Source organism: Nicotiana tabacum, chromosome 10 (assembly GCF_000715075.1).
Source record: "Nicotiana tabacum cultivar K326 chromosome 10, ASM71507v2, whole genome shotgun sequence".
NCBI lineage: Eukaryota > Viridiplantae > Streptophyta > Magnoliopsida > Solanales > Solanaceae > Nicotiana > Nicotiana tabacum.
In genome coordinates this window covers 172,893,109-172,914,666 of record NC_134089.1, presented here as the reverse complement: position 1 = coordinate 172,914,666, position 21,558 = coordinate 172,893,109, and the positions used below count along the sequence as shown (strand labels likewise).

Here is a 21,558-nt window from a genome sequence, read left to right as displayed (position 1 = left end):
AGTGTAAGGTGGTCAGTGTCAAATATAATAGCCCAACAAGGTTGGGGTCGAATCCCACATGGAATATGCGTGAAAAGGTTACTCGAGTAGTGTGTTACTTGACTTAAGTCATAATTCTATTCGGTTAATTGTAACAAGAGTATGATAAGATTGTGATTTGAAAAAATAACTAATTCTAACGTTGAGAATGTAAATAATTTGATTAAGGAAACCAAGGTTGTGTCCCCTTTAATGAAATATAATGCTATTGGTGTTAATATGATATATTTCTAATGGAAGATTCTTTAGATATGCTAATGATGTCTAAATGACTACCCAATATTTTCCAATAGTTGAGTAGTATTTCCTCTTTATGATTTTTTCAAATATAAAGAGTTGCAATTAAGAACAATCAATATATGCCAAATAAAATCCACTTATTCCCAAGCGATTCTATTAAACAAGGTTTAAAGCCTTGAGTCTTTGATATTTACTTCTACCAAACTCTAACTCACTTTTCCAAGTAAAGAAAGATTTTAATGGCACTTGTTAATGTTTGCAACCACCAACAATAAATGAAGAATGATAAATAAACATATATCAACCAACCATTATACATATATTCAATGGTAAACACCCATTAACATAACACCCATTTATGGTCCATAACCTTAATATTTAAAGTTAGCTACACATGCTAAAATACAAAAGGATGAGAATATTAAATGCCATAAAGCTTACAAAGTGCAAGATTCTTCACTCAAAAGCTTCCAAAAGAGAGGAATATTAAAGACTTGGAATGTAGCACAAAAACAATACAAGATGCCCCCACAAAACTCCAATAAATCTATTAATAGTGGGTCAAAACTCAGGACAAATTTCGGATAAAAATACCCTTTCAGATCAATTATGCGACCGCATATCTGTCGCATAACAGACAGGCGGTCCGCATTCTCTTCAAGGCCATCACATTTTCAAACCCTAGTTTCCAAGCATTCGTCGCATTTAGGTTATGCGGTTCGCATTGGTAATTTGCGATCCTTTTTTATCATTGTATTTTCCGCCTTCAGCAACTTCTACAACGAGTTTGCGATCCATTATGCGGCTCGCAAACCTGTTATGCGGTCGCATATTGGACAACATTTTTTGTACCTAACTTTGGCCAGCATACTATTGGACTTCTGTGATTTCTTTGAGCATTATGCGGTCCGCATGTTGGATTTGCGGCCCGCATCTTCACATCTGCAATCACATTTTGCTCTTTTCTTGTCCTTTTTGGCTTTTTGATTTCATTTCCAGGTTCTTAGGTCCTTAAACCTCATACACTACAAAAACATTAAAATTACATAAGTATAGAAGATAATTGCATTTAAAACAAGCTAAAATCTAAGCAATTTGTAAATGTGCCAAAATTCTCCAACACATCACCAGTTTCCTTGGGATCTCCACTATTGTTGTTGGTTAGGATCATTGCCCCTTTGTCCTTGGTAATTGTTCACATACTGCATTTCTTCAATTTGCTCATCATAACCATCATCTTGATTGAAACCACCACTACCTTTCTCATATTGATCCAGACTACCTTGACCTTGTTGATCTCTTTGTCGCCTCTTGTTGACAAACATGTTGACACCTTCCATAGCATTTACTTGTCTCGCCGCTTGAACTTGTTGCAATTGAGCTTTTGCCAACTGGTTCATTGTTGTAGTTAACTTTGCTATTGCCTGTTCATGATCATGGAGCTCTTTGTGCAAATGGATGACAGTGGGGTCACCCTTTGGCACATTCGCTCGTCTTTGCCAAGCTGAGGAAGTATCTGCCATCTCATCCAATATATCACATGCCTCAGTATAAGGTGTGTTCATAAAATTTCCCCCTGCTAGCTGGTTCACTACACACTAATTGTTCGTATTAATGCCACGGTAGAATGTCTTCTGGATCATTGCTTCGACCATGTTATTATTCGGACATTCTTTCACCATTGTCTGATATCTCTCCCAGATCTCGTGAAGTGGTTCATTAGGTTCCTGTTTGAAGGCTAAAATCTCATCTCGCAAAGTCTCCATGTTCCTTGGCGAGAAAAACTTAGCTATAAATTTGTCTGCCAACTCATCCCACGTAGTAATGTAATGGTTGGGAAGCCTTTCGAGCCAGTCCAAAGCTTTCCCTCTAAGTGAAAAAGGGAATAATCTAAATCTCAATGCATCCTCCGACACATGGTCTGTTTGCTTCCCCAACAGGTATCCACAAAGCCTTTAAGATGTTTATATGCGTTCTGATGGGGAGAACTAGTGAAATACCCTCGCTGCTCTAATAAAGTCAACATCACATTTGTAATTTTGAAATTGCCCGCCCGGATCCGGGGTGGGACAATTCCACTAGTGTATCTTTCATTTGTAAGCACCCGAGGAGCCACTCTTGGAGGAGGTGGGGGAGGTTCTGGAATATTTTCATTGGCCTGGCGGCCTCTTCCTTGTCCTTGAAGTACTAGAGGCACCTCATCTTCACCATTATCGTCTACCTCCTCCCCTGGGATAACGTTTCCAAGAGGATCATTGTTTTCCATTTTGTACCTGAATTAACGACACACACAATTTAGTATCACAGAAGGAAAGAAAAACAACACGCAAAACTAGTTAGGTTGATAGCCAAAACCATTTAGCTTCCCTGGCAATAGCACCAAAAAGTGATCAGTTCCAACCCTACGCCACTATAGAGTGGCAAGAGCGAACGATGCAACTTTTACCCGAAAAGGTCGAGATCGAATCCACAAGGAGGTAAGATATGTTTGAAGTTTGATTCCTATCTAATCTAGCAATGTGCAGTGTTCTTGATTGCACTTCCAATCATTCTTTGTTTGTTCACTACTCTAATTTAATACTAATGATGTAGTAAATTAAACTAAGTATGATATTTTTGTATGAGATTTTCTTAATTAGTCTAAAGGCACTAGGGAAGTGACTTGCACCTAGGTGGGTATTACGTAAACTTAGGGAAAATTTGTTATAGTTGGGATCATGATATAGCCATTGCACGTAACTACTCACTCTATACCTCTCGGTAGTTTGAGTGACTTTGCCCTAATTGGATTTCTCAAGCCCAATTGGGTGTTCGAACAACAAGCAAAATTGGCTCAAGTCGAGTATTACTATCTATAGGTTTAACCCTTTAATTGGGGCTATCAATCTCTTGAATGCACCCCAATTCCTTGTTGGCTTGAATTTCTTAGACTTAGTCTCTCTTTCTCAAGAAGAGCCTAAGTCAAAAAGGCACAAATCAGTGTTTGCAACCACCAATTTAACATTTAAAGCATAAATCAGACCAAATTCAATCACCCATAAACATTTAAGCCCTAAAATAAAAGACCCATTAAATACCCACACTAGGGTTGAGCCACAACCCTAGATAATGGGTTTAGCTACCATAATCAAAGAAGAAATCATAGATTGAGATGAAATAGAAGCCATAAAAAATAATTATAAGATAAGAATCTAAGATTAACTATTAAAAAAGGTCTACAATTACTCAATAGGTAAAAAGAGGTGGTTCACGTGCTCAGCTAAACAACACATGACCTAAAAATCTGAAAAAGAACTATTTATATACAGCTAAAGTTTTCAGACAAAAATGCCCATACAGAGGTACCACTAACAGTAGAAAATGGACCGCTGCAGCGCTGAGACTACCGCGACCGCATAAAAACAAGCGGGGACCGCAGTCTTTAACTTTTAGCTCCATTCTTGGTCCTCTAAATCTGGCTTCCGCTGAGGGCGGTAAATGCACCGCGACCGCGTTGAAGCCACCGCTGCCGCGCAAAATCACCGCGAGCAGCAATGTCTTGTTAAGCCCCAAATTGTATCTCTCTGAACCTTGCCACCATGGACCGCGAGATCAAGACCGCCTCAGTGGTTGAACCCTTGCTTCCGCAGTTGATTTTCCGCTGTCAGCGGTCATTTGACCAAGCTTTGACTTGTGCAGGTTTCACTCCTTTTTGAGTTGGTTTTGACTTTCTTGTCTCTTTTTGAACAAACACTGCAAACAAGCACAATAAGTTAGCTTTTGGGAATACTTATACACACTTTTAATCCAAAACTTAAGCAAAAATGAGCATAAAGTAGACTAGAATCCCTAGTTATTAGACGCCCCTCAAGTCGTACTCTTTTTCCCTCACCCGGGTTTCTTCCCAATCGGGTTTTCTCGGGGAGGTTTTTAACGAGGCGACAAAGGGGACGTGTCAAAGTTCAAAGTATAATTCATTGCCCCGCCTGCCGACAACCTCTCCAGGCCGAATGATGAAGGGACTAGATACATGGAAACTTCTCCAACATATGTATGAAACAGATATGTATAGTACTCCAGTAAATGGAATAAAGCAGCATTTTGTACTCCATCAAGATACATTTTGTACTCCATCAAGTTATTCTCCAACGAAGTGAAATAAAGCAACATTTTATTCTCTATCATTCTTTTGCATCTTAACATTCGACCTCGCTCGAGTTACAACAGGTTAACATTTCGACCCTAACTCGAAATAACACTCCTACGGCCAAAGGCCATCGCCAAAAGAAAATATTCGACCTTGCTCGAGTTACAACAGGTTAACACTTCGACCCTAACTCGAAATAACACTCCTGCGGCCAAAGGTCATCACCAAAAGAAAACATTCAACCTCGATCGAATTAATTTGCTTAACATTCATCCTCGCTCGAATTGATTAATATTCGACCTCGCTCGAATTACTTAAACACTTGATCTCGCCTGGCAATCCCCTCACAACAAATAAATAACAATCTGGAAGTGCACGACAAAAAGGTAATCATTCCATTACAACTGTTGTATTACAAAAACATTTTACAAAGGGCTCAAAGACGCCCTCACAAAAACAGCAAAGCAAAACAAAATAAATACAACAGCCCTACGCCGCGTCATCCCCTGCGGCATACTCCTCGTTATACCAAGAATCGGAGCGAGCTTGTCCGCATCATCATCATCGACAATATCCCCGCCGGGTGTACCGGGATCATAACCACAGGCTTCACGGGCTGCACGTGCTTTAACACGAACAATCTCGAGCTCCGCCTTGGAAATCTTCCCTTAGCATACAAGGACTTGTACACATTAAGCTGGGCCTCGGCATGGACCCACATCTCATACAACTACCGCAACACGACGAGATCAACTGAAGTATGAGACGTGGAGGGTTGCGATTGCCGCTGCACCTCCTCCGCCATCAAAGAAACAACCTGTTCATTCAACATGGACAACTCCGCCTCTAGATCTTGGATCCATTCCTCTAACCTCGCTATCTTGAGCGCCGACGTCTCCATCTCATTGTCACACTCAAAATTATAAGCACGAAGGGCATCTTCCAGAGCTGCTGCCTCATATACGGCAGTCACCATGCCCTTTTCAGCACAAGCCAATTCATCAGCCTTAACGCTCAGTTCGCCCCTTAGATCGATAGCCTCCGCCTCTATTTGACCAAGCTCAGCAGTCAAGGTAACCAAATGCACCTAAAGGTCATCGTTCTCAGAAATCACCCCCTTGCCCACCTCAAACTCATCCTCCTTGGCCTTAAGAGCCGCCTCAAGTTCACTACATCAGCCAATGGCCTTCATCAGCTCTTCATCCTGCTCTTCAACCTTCTGCGCCAACTCTTTCTCCTTCTGCTTAAGCCCGTCATGAAACAACTGAAAATTGTTGTCTTGAGTGAAGACATCGGTCAATGCACGATGCTTGGTGTGGTACTCTTTGTACTTAGAGGCCACCTTCCCAAAAACAGTCATCCTTCGCCTATCCCTCCGGTCGCGCTCGATCTCTATGATGAGAGTCTGACATGCAAAGGAAAGAATGTCATCTTAAGTAGATTACGCATACAAAACAAATCCGAAAATGAAAAGAAGAGAGAAAACACTTACCCACAAAGCCATGCTAGAAATACTCCGCGATAGCTCCACGTCACTCATCGCCTGAAGCGCTATGCTCTCGGAAGAAGCGCACAAAGGGGCAAATGCCGACTCTGCATTCTCGGAGTTCGCCCAAAGATCGTAATCCAGGAGAATGACTACGTGTCATTAGGACCTCCGTCCTCACTTCCATGCAGGTATGTCAATCCAAGAAAGCTCGCATATCTTCGGGATCGATGTCTGAGCCTGAACCATCATCCTCCGCATGCATCGCTCTGTCTCCTCTAGTAGCAGATGACGCGCTGCCTTCAGCAGATCGTACAGGTTCCCTACCTTGACATACCTCTTCGGCCATAGGGGAACTCCCCGCCAAAATGGCGTCCGCCATAAAAATGGCCCATGTGCCTGACCTAGGTGAAGACGCCACTCTCAAAGCAACAATTTTTCTCTTTTCAAGATCGGTGGCAACGACCTTCCCAAGCTCCACCCTCCCCCTCTTTCTCGATGGCGATTCATCCCCGTTAGAAGACTTATCTACGAGATGGTAGGTAGGCCGAGAAGAGATCTCATCCCATACAGCGACGTCCTGAGGAGGATCCCTTGTTGGTACAGTCTGAGTACGACCTCAGCGGATGGACTGAGCTAGAGTAAAATGCATCCCCACCGATGCAACAGACTGGAGAAATGCCGGGACTGGAGCCTTATTTTTGGAAATCTGTTGACCTGTCACCACAAATAGGTCGTATCAATAGACAACAGCAAACAACCGAAGGTTAGAGCAAAAGAAACACTTACCAGACAGAACCTTCGGTCCAAAGCGTTTGAGGAAAGCAGCCCAATCTCGAGTCCCCACCATATGAGGTACACGAGCTACCCAACCCTCAATACCAACGACGGGAAAGGGTGCACGTCTCTCAGCTATACAGAAACGTCACAGGTGAATAAGAATCAGAGAGAACAAAAGCAGATAACAAGCGTACATCACCGACACATACGGTTATGATTCCACTGCTTTGGAAATCCAGCGAGGTTTGACACCAAGTGCTCCGTTTTGATGAAGAAATACTTGTGCCAAAACTTCCGGCTCGCTCTGTCATCCGTTCCAACCACAAATCCCCTAGTCCCGTGATGTCGCAGATGTAGCATGGTACACCTATGAAAGCTCAGAGAAAATAAATGCCAACCTCACACCCAGCCAACTCCGCATACTTCATCAGCACCAGAAAGATTTTATACAAGTACGGAGACAACTGTGCCGGGCAGACTTCGTAAAACCGATATAACTCATCCGCCAGCGGAAGAAGAGGGAGGGTATGACTAATCACAAAAGGATACACGTAAAAAGCACAATATCCTGGTCTGTGGACCTCCACGATATCCCTCCCAGCCAGAACCATCTCGACATGAGGAGGAATATTGTACATAGGTGGGAGTTCATTTATCTGAGACGGCCCAGTTTAAGAGATAACCTGAGTTGGAGAAGGAGCAGTTTCCTTGTGGAAATCATTACTGGACATAGGGTTTCTGGGGAATATCTCTTCTATGGTAGGGAAACTCTCACCCTCCTCAGCCACAATATCCTCACCACTGGAAGGAGGGGCCACTAAAAATGGAGTGGCGTCAGAAACTTCATCGTGTATATGGAAGGTTCAAGGCATCTTGGTAATAGAGGGTGTGCTAGTACACCTAAAAGGAGGAACAGTGACTGAATGGAAAGATGGGAACCAAATCATCGGAACAGAGCTAAAAATTGAAGAAGATGATCAAAGGAGAATAATGTATACACAAGGAAGGAAAAGGCAAAAAAATTCGGAAAAAATGAAACCCTCACCTATTTATAGGGCTGGGTGGTACGAGAATCGAAGTAGAAGACTGCCAATGGCACTAAAACCAAAGCGACAAGCACTCAAACATTTGGGAAGATGCGTAATAATGACACGTGTGTGAATGACATCACATATTGATAACCACATCAATCAGGATCGCGCAGGACGTGCCGCTCTCTCTATATTGGTCAACTCAGCAAAATTTAATATCCAAAATTCTTCCATAACAGAGACGAATGATGATCGCTTATCAAGGACGTGCAGGGCTACGACCTCAACAAGCGGAGGGACTAACTGTATAGGTCCAAATTTGGCAACTATAGTAGCAGACAAACATGATGTAGGGCGGGGTCGACCACGACGCAGCGGCTGACGGTCATCGTGATAAGGCCGACGACTAGGAGCGGGCAACTGAGATAAGATAATGGCGGTAACTTAAGCTTAGAAAGAGACATGAAGAATATTCCTTTAAATATTCTTTATGTTGTACTTTTTAGGATTTTTTGGGGAATGTCCCTTATAAATAGGAGGGGATAGTGAACTATGGGGGGATCTGCCTATTTGAGAAAAAAGAAACACATTGTAAAGTTAAGAGAAGAATATACGAAAGAGTTGTCTTACCCACTTTATTCAAGTATATGTTATTCAACCTTCATCCTTAAATCTAAAGATTCCATGTTCATATCAACTGCATACCGTTTCACGTCATCAGAGAGAAAAGGCACCCAATCACATAATCATTGGGTGACAGTTCCTCTACACTACAACCATTGTCGTTTCTTGCATCATTGCACATTTATGATATTACATATTTTGTCAATCTTAGTATATTGAATTCACTAATTAATGCTCCTAAGCTCTTCTCACTATACAAGAGTTTCGTCCTATTTGATTGTCATAACCCTAAACCGGACCCGGTGATGATGGCGCCTATCGTGAAACAAGGACAGCCGACACAAACCCTCAAACCAATTAAACAGTTATAATATTTCATTTTAAGTCATAAATAAAATATAAATCCCAAAATATAGAGTAAAATAGAACAATTGCGGAAACAACACAACCCAACATCGGGGTGACACCAGTCATGAGCATCTAAACATCTGTCTAAGAGTATGAAAAAGACTACACAGTCTATTACAGAGCTAGTACAAAGGAAAGTAAAGATAGGAAGGAGAAACATTGGGTTGCGAACGCCGAGCAGCTACCTAGTCAACTCCGTACAGCATGCTGGAAGCAATCAGACCTTGCTAGCGTGACCCGAGACTCCTGAATCCGCACACAGGCTGTAGGGAGTAATGTGAGTTCGCCAACTCATTAAGTAATAAAAGTAAAGGCAGTTGAGCAATAAGAAAAGACGTAAAACACAACAAAATGCTGCAACGAGGTAGTATAAAACTAGAACAAGGCAATAATCAGTAAAAACTCGTAGAAGCACCTTAGTTTAGTAAAAACTTCTTTAAAACATCTTTTAGCAGTTAAACGAGTGAATGAAAAGCAGTGAGAAAAGATAGACACATAAAATTAGCCCCTCAGGCAAAATACCAACAGAATCAGCTCCTCGGGCTATCTCACAATCACTCGTACTAGCCCCTCGGGCTATAATATGGAACAACATCAGCCCCTCGGGCTATATCACATCACAAATTGGGTACCCACGCTCACTGGGGATGTACAGACTCAGGGAGGGGAACCTTACAGCCCAAGCGCAATAACAAGCCATCTCATGGCTTAATCAAACAGGCTCTCGGCCTCATATCAAGCCACCTCGTGGTGTAACAAATCAGGCCCTCTGCCTCATAATCATGAATCAGTATAACACTGCTGCGGCGTGCAGCCCGATCCCATAATAACCTCATAACACAGGCCCTTGGCCCCACTCAGTCAGAAATCACTCAAAGCCACTCAGTCACAGTAAAATATGATGCTCAACCCAAAATATCATTTAAGATGTAAAAACAGAGTAAATATGGCTGAGTTGTGAAAACAGTAGAATACATCATGACTGAGTACAAATATAAAGTCAAAACAGTGAGGAATAGTAGTGAGAATCCCCTAAGGGTCCAAAACAGTTGGTACGAGGCCCAAGTATGACATTCAGCCCAAAACATGATGATAGCAAATAATTTTCAATCAAATACACGGTTAAATAGTCGTACGGGACGAACTAAGTCACAATCTCCAATGATGCGCGACCCCACACTCATCATCTAGCATGTCTGTCACCTCATAGCAACACAACAATGTGAATTCTGGGGTTTCATACCCTCATGACAGCATTTACAATCTTTACTTACCTCTATCCAGTCCAAACTCTAGCCCGCGATGCCCTTGCCTCTCGAATCGGCCTCCGGATGCTCCAAATCTAACCTAAATCAGTATATAATCATCAAAACATGCTAAGGGAACAACGCCCACTCAAAAATAATCAAATTACAATACAAATCCTGAAATTTACCAAACCCGACCCCCGGGCCCACGTCTCGAAATCTGACAAAATTTACATCAATGAAATCCTTATCACTCCACGAATTCTTTCATATCAAAAGCACCAAAATTCAACCACAAATGACCCCTCAAACCCTTACTCAAAGGTTTCCAATCTCAAGCCCTAGTTTCTTCAATAATTACCCACAAATTTCCATAAATTTCAAGCCTAATCAATGAAATAATAGCATAAGAACGAGTTTTATGTTTAAATATATTACCTCAAAGAATTTCCCTTGGATTCCCTCTTCAAAATCCCCCAAAAAGCTTCAAAATCAATTTAAAAATTGTGAAGAAAGGCTGAAAATCGCGAAGGAGGGTTTATATACTTTTTGGCCCCGCAAAACTGCATTTGTGGTTAAATGGTCGCACCTGCGTACCCGCACCTGGGTCCCAGGTACGCACCTGCGAAAATGACTTAAATCCTCAGGACCGCACCTGCGGTCACTCTCTCGCACCTGCGCCATCGCAGGTGCGCCCAAATGTGTGCTTTTGCGGGTCCGCCTGACCTTCCTCTTGGCCGCATCTGCGGCTTGCCTTCCGCTTCAGCGGGCATCCCACCTGCGGCCTTCCAACTACAGGTGCGGTTATGACAGCAATAATAAAATTCAGCTGCCAACCTCAACTCCAAAATCTCTCAACCATTCGAAATCACCCCGAGGCCCCCAGGACCTCAACCAAAAGCACAAATAAGTCATATACCACTATCCAAACTTATAGCAATCTTCAAACACCTCAAACAACATCGAATCAACCAAATAACATCAGATTCAGGCCTAAGGTTCCAAAAATCTTTCGAATTTCGCTTTTGATCAAAACGTCTAACAAACCACGTCCGAATGACCTGAAATTTTGCACACATATCCCAAATGACACAACGGACCTACTGCAACTCCCGAAATTCCATTCTGACCCCTATATAAAATCTCACCTACCAACCGGAAAAATGCCAAAACTCCAATTTCGCCAATTCAAGCCTAAATCCACTCTGGACCTCCAAAACACATTCCGATCACGCTCCTAAGTCCCAAATCACCTACCAAAGCTATCCGAAGTATCGAATATCACATCCGAGCCCTTTTTCACATAAGTCAATATCTGGTTGACTTTTCTAACTTAAGGTTACTCAAAAGAGACTAAGTGTCTCAAACCTTACTAAAACCTCTCCGAACCCGAGCCAACCAACCCGATAACACATAATACAACTGAACAGGACAATAAGAAGCAGAAATAAAGGAAACAGAGTGGCAATTCATGAAACGACCGACGAGTCATTACATCGATCTAGGATTTATTACGCTCAACTGAAATTCACCCCATTAACCTGTTACTAATTAGTTTAGCATATATTCGCTCAAACAGTTACCTTCTCCTTTATTTATCCAATTATAAATAGTCAATTAACCTTATTGGAACTAAGCAAAATCTTTTATATATATATATATATCTGGGTCTTGGCAAGGCTTATGTGGCATCCTCATAGATCAGGAACCATATTTATTTTTTCCCCTAATTTTTTGCCCTTTTTCGCAATATTTCATAATTTGACGAGCTTAAGAAAATTCAAAGGTCATGTCTCATAATAACCACTTTGTAACCTCCGTATCTTAATTGTATAGCGTCTGTTCCATTTCTTAGTGTCTATTTTTCCCTCTAATATATTAATCCTCCATGAAATTTGCTGGAGAGAACATCCCTCCGTACAACGCCGGCAGATACTCTCCTTTTACACCTGAGTTCATCGTTCAAGAACGCTATTTTCACTTGCATTTCGGGGAAGATGCATCGACTTGGGACCTACGTCAAGATGTGAACTCTATAAGAATGGTCTACCATGTCTTGATAAAGAACACCCAGGTGATATTATCCATAATATTTTAATGTTTTAGGTACTAATGTAACCCTCACTTTTGTTTAACCTCTTAATTAGGGATTCTTGTGTAAGATTTATGTTTTCAACTTCAATATTTTTTTATTTTTTCCTCATTTTTTGATTCGAAGTAGCACGGAAGTTTGCATCTCTTGGTTGTTTTGTTGTCATCGTGAATTTAATATTTTGTGTTGATATGATTCGTCTGCTTCTTAATTTTGCACAAGCCGTCAGATACGAATACAACAATGACTCTGGTTGTTTATAGTGAATTCCATGGTGGTGTAAAAATCAATTGAATTTATCTAAGAATTTAGTTACCTATTGTGTCTTATGTTTTGATTTCTCTGTAAATCGAGTGAAAGATTATCACTGATTTTTTCTATTTGGCGTAATCTGTTAGAAGGATTGACACACTGGTTGACGTCGATTTATAAAAAAATTGCTCTGGAGTTTGCTATGCCAGTCATTTTTCTCTAATCATCTTTGTTTTATTTTGATCCACTTATTTTGTTGGGCAAATGTTATTTAGCACTAATCCTTCTTCTCCAAGTGAACATAGAATTTCTTTTTAAAATATAAGTTTGTGAAATTATATATGGAGTTCTGCTGTTGTTTTCCTTCATCCATGTTTGTGAATTTATCATCTCATATTATGCACTTAGTTTATCTTTATAAATATAAATGACAATCTTATTTGTTTTGTTTCTATGACAGATATCGTGGATAGTCTATGATACGCACAATTAAGTAAGCGCTCCACTTATGATGAGTACATCCGAACTGTTATTTCCTTGTATCTGTTATCAACCTGTTCCTTTCTCTAATGATCTTTAAGACTGGTACCATTTAATAAAATATTTTTTTCATTTGAACTCGGAATCCTTGACTTGTATCTATTTTGGCATTCTAGGAAAGATGAGTTCTATTCCAATGCTTAGTTTCCACTACTTACTGCTCCAGAAAGGACTTCAAAACTAATCATATTTTTTCCAACTTATCTGGGTACAAGACTCGTGAAAATCTTCCTAAATGTGAAAATAGATGTATCCATTCAAATATATGAATTGATTCTTAGCATTGAGCAACAATTTATTACTGAAAAATAATGTTCCTTGCCACATTCAAATATATGAATTCTAAGATGATGAGGGATTTTTAGTAACTGCTATCATATTTGGGTGGTCATATCGAATTTGAATAATGGAATTCTTATTTTGAAGTTCTTAGTTTTTTCTTAATTCCTTTGTTTGAGTGTTTGGTAAATATTTGTTTTAATCAAAGTCATCCTTTTGATTCTCTGTGAGTAAATGACTTTTTATTTGCTCTTATTTGCTTCATATAGGCAAGTTATTATGCAGGTGAAAAGAATTAAAACCTTTTCCGTTCCTCCTATTAATTTATAGATTTTTTTTTGGATTGTTTGGTTTTTGGTCTGACTGCAAAATAATAGAAAGTTTCACTTCCTTCCGTCTCCCTTCGTTTTGTATTTCCTTTTAATAAATTCAATTTCTAATAGTGGGGCTATTGATGCCATCATCACTACTCTACTTGAAGAGGGAACTAATGTAAACACTACTCGATTGATTTGGATGGCTTATGTATGTAATCTTGCAAACAACTTTTCTTTTGGGTAGTTTTTCGATCAAATAAGGTATTAAAGAAAACTTCTATTTTCAGAATAAGTATCTAAAGTCTTGGTAGCTACATAACTGCAAACATCAAACATGTGTAACCATAAGTTACATGCTACCAAATACATCCATTTTATTGACAATAGGCATTAGTTTCCACACATTCAGAGGCGGAGCTAGCATACGTTTTAGAGTTCGACTGAACTCAATAGCTTTGGTCCAAACTATATATTTGTCTTAAATTTTTTACTGAATATGTACAAATTATTAATTTAGAATCCATTAACCTAAATAAACTACAATCCAGAAACCATAAACTTCAAATCCTGACTCTGCATCCGCAAATATCATAGTCACATACACAAGAAAAGAAAACTAAGCATTTTGAAGGGGAAAACACTGAACACAACAAAAATTCGGTAACAGATTAGTTATACAAACATTCGACTATAATTTATTATTTCTTAAATGGGTCCAAAAGGAAAAAGAAATCTCCTTTTCTTTTGCTCCAATGAAAAATTAAATACAAGCACACTACAAACTATAGAAATGCCACGGCCCCAAAACCAACCCGGTCGTGACGATGCCTATAGTGGGACTAGGCCAGCTGACACAATCCCAAAACCCATAAGTATTTTCATTCTTAGGATAAAATCAAAGCTATTTAACAATAGACGTTTATAAAGTGTTCAAAACAAAACAACACTGCGGAAAAAAAGCCTGACATCGAGGTGTCACTAGTCATGAGTATCTACTATAACTGTCTAACAACATTAAGACCAACATGGCCGAGAAAATCACAGAATACCCCTAAGGGAGAATAAGGAGGGCGGAAAGCAGGGATGCGATTGCCAGGCAGCTACCTTGCTAACCACGATGAACCTGCCACTGAGTAATGAACATCCGCCACCGAGTTCATAAATACCTAAATCTACACACAAGGTGCATGGAGTAATGTGAGTACGCCAACTCAGTAAGTAATAAAGGTAAATAAAGACTGAGTGCAGTGACGAGCATTTAAAAATCATATACATCTCATAACATAAAGCCTTTGTGGAAATAACTAGGTTCAAATCAACAGTTAAATTCCGAACATCTCGTAAAAATTTCAGTTTCAATGAAAGTTGTTTAAAATATTTGTTCAATATTTTCATTAGAGGTTCAGTGTAAAAGAAGAGTGAAAATAGTAATTTCATAAAAACAAGCCCCTCAAGCAAAGTATCACTCATATATATATTTAGCCCTTCGAGCAAGCCTCTCAGTCACTCGTGACTCAACTCTCATCAATCAGTGCTCACACTTAGCACTCACACTCAATAGGTACCTTATAATAACTGTTGCGCCGTGCAACCCGATCCATAAATATATGTTCAACTGCGCTTACTAGGGGTGTGCAGACTTTGAAAGGCTTCTACAGTCCGAGCACTATATCGCTGTAGCATGCAACTCGATCTAACATATCGCTGTGGCATGCAGCCCGATCCATATATCATTGCGGTATGCAGCCTGATCCATAATTATATAATCCTCACCAACAGGCCCTCGGTCTCTCTCAGTCATCAACCTCACAAGCCTCTCGGACATTTCAGTGAAAAATCAAGGAACTCAACACTTTTATATATTTAAAAACAGAGTAATGAAACTGAATCAGACAATAAACAGGTAAAAATCATGACTGAGAATATGCTTTCGAGTCAAAACAGTGTGAGGATAGTAGTAAAATACCCCTGAGGGTCCAAACAGTACGGCACAAGGCCCCAAACATGGCATTCAGCCTAAGTTAACAGAGTCATTTCTAAAACACATAGATATCATATAGAGTTTATCAAAACATGCAACTTTACAGTTGCTATGGGACGGACCGGGTCACAATCCCTACTGGTGCACGCCCACACGCCCGTCACCTAGCATGTGCGTCACCTCATTTATCAAAATAGTAAGAAATTTTGGGTTTTATACCCTCAGGACTAGATTTACAATCATTACTTACCTCAAACAGGACGAAAATCTAGATCGCGATGCTCTTGCCTCTCGACTCGGCCTCAAATCGCCCGAATCTATCCAAAATCAGAATCATATTATCAATACATGCCAAACGGAACAAAACCCACACGAAAATTATTAAATTAACTCAAAAATCCTGAAATTGGTCAAACCCGACTTCCGGGACCACATCTTGGAATCTGATAAAAATCACAAAACTAGAAACTCCTTTCACTCCCGAGTCTATACATACCAAAATCATCAAAATCGGACCTCAAATGGCCCCTTAAATCCCCAATTTAAACTCTCCAATTTCAAGCCCTAATCTCCCAATTTCTTCTCAACTTTTCCACTAATATCATGATTAAACAATGGAATAATCGCCATAAACACAAGATACAAGGCCCAAGTAGCTTACCTATCTGAAAACACTTGATTCCCTCTTGAAATCACAGCTTGAAGATCCAAAATCGACCAAACATGGTGGAAAATGGCCAAAATTCGCGAAGGGGAGTTTATATACTTTCTGCCCCAGGGATTTCGCGCCTGCGATCCCATAAGCGCACCTGCGCTTCTGCTTCTGCGGAAAATATCCGCTTTTGCGGATTTTACTTAACATCACAACCCTCACATCTGCGATTGCCTTACCGCTTTTGCGGCATGGCAGATGCAGTTTACCAAGCCGCATTTGTGGTCATCCATACACCTACGCCTCTTTTTCGCTCCTGCGGAGCTTGCACCTACGGTCCCCAATCCGTAGGTGCGGATATGACAATAGCAGCAACACCAGCTTCAATTTCTCAAGTTCCAACTTTCCGAAAACTATCCGAAATCATCCCGAGGCCCCCGAGACCTCAACAATAAATACAAACAAGTCACCTATCACCATTCAAACTTATTCCAACCTTCGGAACGCTCAATACAACATCAAAACACCAAATCACCCTCGAATTCAAGCCTAAGGATTTCCAAACTTCTGATTTCCGCAAACGATACAAAAATCCATCAAACCTCATCCGAATGACCTGAAATTTTGCACACACGTTACAAATGAAAAAATGGACCTACTCAAATTTCCGGAATTTCATCCCGACCCCGATATCTAGATTTCCACTGCCGACCGGAAAATACCAAAATTTCAATTTTGCCAATTCAAGCCTAATTCTACCATGAGCCTCCAATTTACTTTCCGAACACGCTCCTAAGTCCAAAATCACCCAACGGAGCTAACCAAATCATAAAAATTCAAATCCGAGATGGAATACTAAAAAGTCGAGACTGGGTCAAACCTTTCAAATTTAAAGCTTCAAGCTGAGAATCATTTTTCATATCTATTCCGATTAACCTGAAAATCAAAACCGACGATTTATATAAGTCATAATACATCATAAGGGACTAGTCATGCCCGAGAACTAGCGAGCGAAGTGCAAATGCTCAAAACGACCGATCAAGTCGTTACATCCTCCCCCACTCAAACATACGTTCGTCCTCGAATGTGCTCAGAGTTGTTCCAAATGCCAACAAATCACTGTATAACCTTACTATGCACATACCCAGGGGTGATCCCACATCACCCCATCCCATATAGGCCCAATAGCACAACATAACTGAAATTTCACAATCCAACCTAGCCCATTAGCCTTAGAACCAAATTTCGACTTCCGAAATTATCTATAAGGTTAGAACCTCACATATATACTCTGAATAAGTCCAAACCAGCTGTAACAAACCATATTTGTAACCCTAGATGTAATTACATGATATACCACATAACTCACACACTCGTAGTGATAACTTCTAATCACAGCAGCTGCTCAAAATAACCGAATACCGATAATAAACCTTTTATCAAATAAATCCTCATTCCAACACTATTTGTATACTGCCAATGCTGAATGAAACATGCAGAAATTATAACCATTCCTCAGATCAACCAGTCATGGAGTTCCCTCTCCTTCGGTATGAACCTTAGTAAATTTCTAAGCCAAAATCCAATATTATCCTTCCAGCATGCTGAAATCGAATCTGATAGTATTCATTCTAGATCCCAATGACCTTATCTCACCCAACACGACTACTCTAGTGACATAATACATCAATACAATCTAAAGCCACAACCCGTGCAATCCGCATGCCAACAAGCAACAATCCAAATGTACTCAAATCATGGAAAATAACTCAAATGAGAGCTATACCGCAAGCTCACCAACACCACCATAACACGATGCTAAGAACCCATCGCACACCATAGAACCAGAACATACGAATCTAACCCGAACGATCATACCTCCACATAACTTCGCTGCAATGCGTGACCCTATCCAAACACTGGTCCACATGAAACACCTCAAATCACCATGCCCAAAATCAACTACCACGCGCAATTTGATGTCTAGTACCAAAAGTGAATCACCATAATCACAGAGAAATAAATAACACAATGCCATACAAGTCCAAAAGACCATATCCAATGCGCAATCAATCATGCAACACCCAAATACCCGTCTCATTCAAATTCTGCTACAAAGCCCCAAATAGAACCCAATCACTTGCGCATAAAATCAACGAATCACAAATCATCGCAGCACGGAAAGGTAACCCATAGATCACTAATAAGCTCAATGACAATCGAATGACACATCCCTCAACAATAGCAATTCGGAATCAACAAAGCCGACTCGATACAAAACACACATCAATTTTGGCATACCAATGAACCTCTTATTAAGGAGTTCCTGAAGCTGCTCCTTCAAATCTTTTAACTCCGCCGGTGCCATACGATACAGTAGAATAGAAATGGCTGAGTGCCCAACACTAAATCAGTACCGAAATCAATATCCTTGTCCGGCGGCAGGCCTACAGGAAACACATCCGGAAAATCCCTCACCACCGGGACTGAAGCAATGGTAGGAGTATCTGTACTGGCACCCCTCAAAGGACAAATAAGAAAGACAACCCTTCCCAACCATCCACTGGGCCTTCAAAAATGAAATCACTCTACTGTGAACATAACTCATCAAACCTCGCCACTCAACCTGTGGCATCCCCGGCATAGCCAACGTTGTCGTCTTAGCATAACAATCCAGAATAACAGACACGGAGACAACTAGTCCATACCCAATATCACATCAAAATCTACCATACTAAGCAACAAAGATCCACTCGGGTCTCCAAACCCCCAATAGCCACCACACAAGACCGATATACACGGTCCACAACCATGACATAACCTATTTATGAGAACTCCTAGTCTCCAAATCCATAAAGCACTTGAATCACTATATTCGACCCCAACTCCACCGTCTGAACAGCTCACGTACCTCTAATACTCAATCATTCCATGAGGGATACTCCTATAATCATTTTGTGCCACTAAGCAACCTCGAATATCAGCCATCGATCAAACCAGAGAGTGCCAGAATACTAATGAAGTATCCTTAACTCAAACATATTGCCCTTTCTGAAAATATATACCCTCATCAAGCAACTCCAACTAGTAATATCTTTTACCTAGTCATCTAAAACTATCCATGCTGCCTAAGAATTCATGACCTTCCTTTCGGAACTGAACCGTGACCTTACACATGCAATTCTCAATCCTACACAACATACCGCATATACTATGCCATCCCATGATAAATATGAGAACTTCATAATCCATTTCGAGCCATAAGCAACTATGTACTCAACTATCCAAGAACTTTCCATTTGATCCCATCTAGAAGAAAATCACTATACATCACATGCTCCTTACGCTAGTAGAAAATATACATCTCTAGTCGTGGTAGAAACCATTAAGAACTCTTTGAATCCTATTTGCACAAAATCAAACCATCAGGGCTGAATCTTTTTAACTCAACCAAGTTACGCACGTCACCAAAAACCCAAGAGCATTGCCATGAAACACCTGTAGAAACTCATTACCTCATAAGCACCCAAAGAACTAATCATATCCCTTACCATGCCGATCCGACCTACTACAAAGCAATCCTATTTATCCAAGTTCCTTCTAAATTACCTTCAATTTGATACTTCTTCTCGCCATAATACCACAATCCTCAACTCAGACTCACCACATGGGACCCCATCATAAAACTACACCGTTTAAAGGCTCAAAAGTCGCTGAATACTCTCTTAAATATCCCCAAAACGGAACTACATCCAAAATACTTACTCTGAAGAGACTTCCTGTGAATCTAAAGCCATTACCTTCACCTTACTAATACTGATATGTAGAATCCATAATAATATAGAAATGCCACAAGTCTTGACATCCTCTATTTACCATAAAAATGGTAATAACAATTAAATTTATTGATGGGACTCTAAAAATATGTGATCTATTTATGGTAGTTGTTAGAGCAGTGGATGCTAGATATAAGAAGATAAAGGTGAAATGCGAGCTAAAATAGCGTTACAATCAAATCGATGAGTTAACTGTCCGGGCCTCGGGCTAACCGATAAAGGGCCTCGAGGTCGATGCATGGGACTCGGGCTTGAGCTATCGGGGTAACCGGGAAGGGACTAACAGTTAGAATATAATTAAAGGAGGCTCTTTACGCCGATATCTGGCAATACATGAAGAACAAGTGTGAAAGCAATAAATGAAAGAGGTAGTCTCGAGCGAGTAAGTTAGAGAGTAAAGAGAGAGAGTTGTTATTGATCTTGTGTAGAATAGTTGGAGCAACAACATCCCATTACAAAGTGATGAGGATCCCCTTTATATAGGAGGGGAATGCCATTATAGTACAAAATATATTAATTATAAAGGCATGGAGATGGGACGGCTAGACGTGACACCTTGATACAGGCTTCGGGTAGGTCGGCTTTGTCAGACTTAGCAGTGTGCCTTGGGAACCCCCTATTTTACTCTAGCCTCGATCTATATCCTCCTTAAGTCGGACCATGACGAGCTCTGAGGGAGGGAACTCGATCACAGCTTCATGTCCTCGAGGTCTCGAGGTGTTATTCTAAAGTGAATCCATAGCAAGAAATCAGACCTTCTGATTTTGCCACATACAGATAGTCTCCGCATTTCTCAGAGCGAAGCGATGGGAAATAATTATGATACCTGACTCCTCGGGCTTCCTGTGATGTTATCATACTGATAATGCAATCTATGGTGTAAATTTTTGAGATGAGCGGGACATTCCATGGACTTGTATTTTCGGTGCCATTCAATGCGCTACCGATTCCCATTCTTCAAAGTGGCAGTACCACCATCGATTTAGTTCTTCAAGAATGCAGTAATTGCGCCCGCTGGTAAGTCGTCCAAAGGCCTCGATGACCGTGTCATTATCTCCTATAAATGGGAGTGTTCTGGCATTATTTTTCTATCCAAGTGCCTTCATTTGCTCATTCATCCCTTTATTCTTGCTATCTTCCTCTATTGTTGATCACTATGTTTGAAGCTCACGGCCTTAAGGTTGTTTGGCAGCATTCCCATAGGCCGTGTTGTGGCATTTTGCTTGAGCTCCCCTTTATCGAACATGATTATACCGTTCTGTCGCTGTTGTTGTCGTTGTTACATATGCTATTGCTGTCCTTATTGGCTCGAGATGATGATATACAAGGGTTGACTTTCCTCGCTTTAGAAAATTATTTGGACTATATACCGCTGCTGTTGCTCCCAAATGCACACGCAAGTATACGTGGTCGACAAGTAATATAATGATAAGTGGAGTGTCGAACCCACAGAGACTTGTGTAAACTACTCACTAAATCACTAAATTTGTTATTCAATCCAGCTAAAATAAAAGTCCAATAATATGATTATATTATACTACAATTCTAAGTAATAACTAAGTTATAAAGTAACGAGTTGATTGTTGTGTATTCAGTAGAGATAAATATTCCAGGGTTATGATCGATTC

The 21,558-nt window shown here is 40.5% G+C and overlaps 1 long non-coding RNA gene across 1 annotated transcript; it reads left to right on the top strand.

Moving 5' to 3' along the window:
• Positions 1-11,699: 11,699 nt before the first annotated feature.
• Positions 11,700-13,538, top strand: LOC142164950 (uncharacterized). The gene is made up of 2 exons (XR_012696040.1): positions 11,700-12,055; positions 12,786-13,538. It is a non-coding gene; the product is annotated as an uncharacterized LOC142164950 (long non-coding RNA).
• The last annotated feature ends 8,020 nt before the right edge of the window (positions 13,539-21,558 follow it).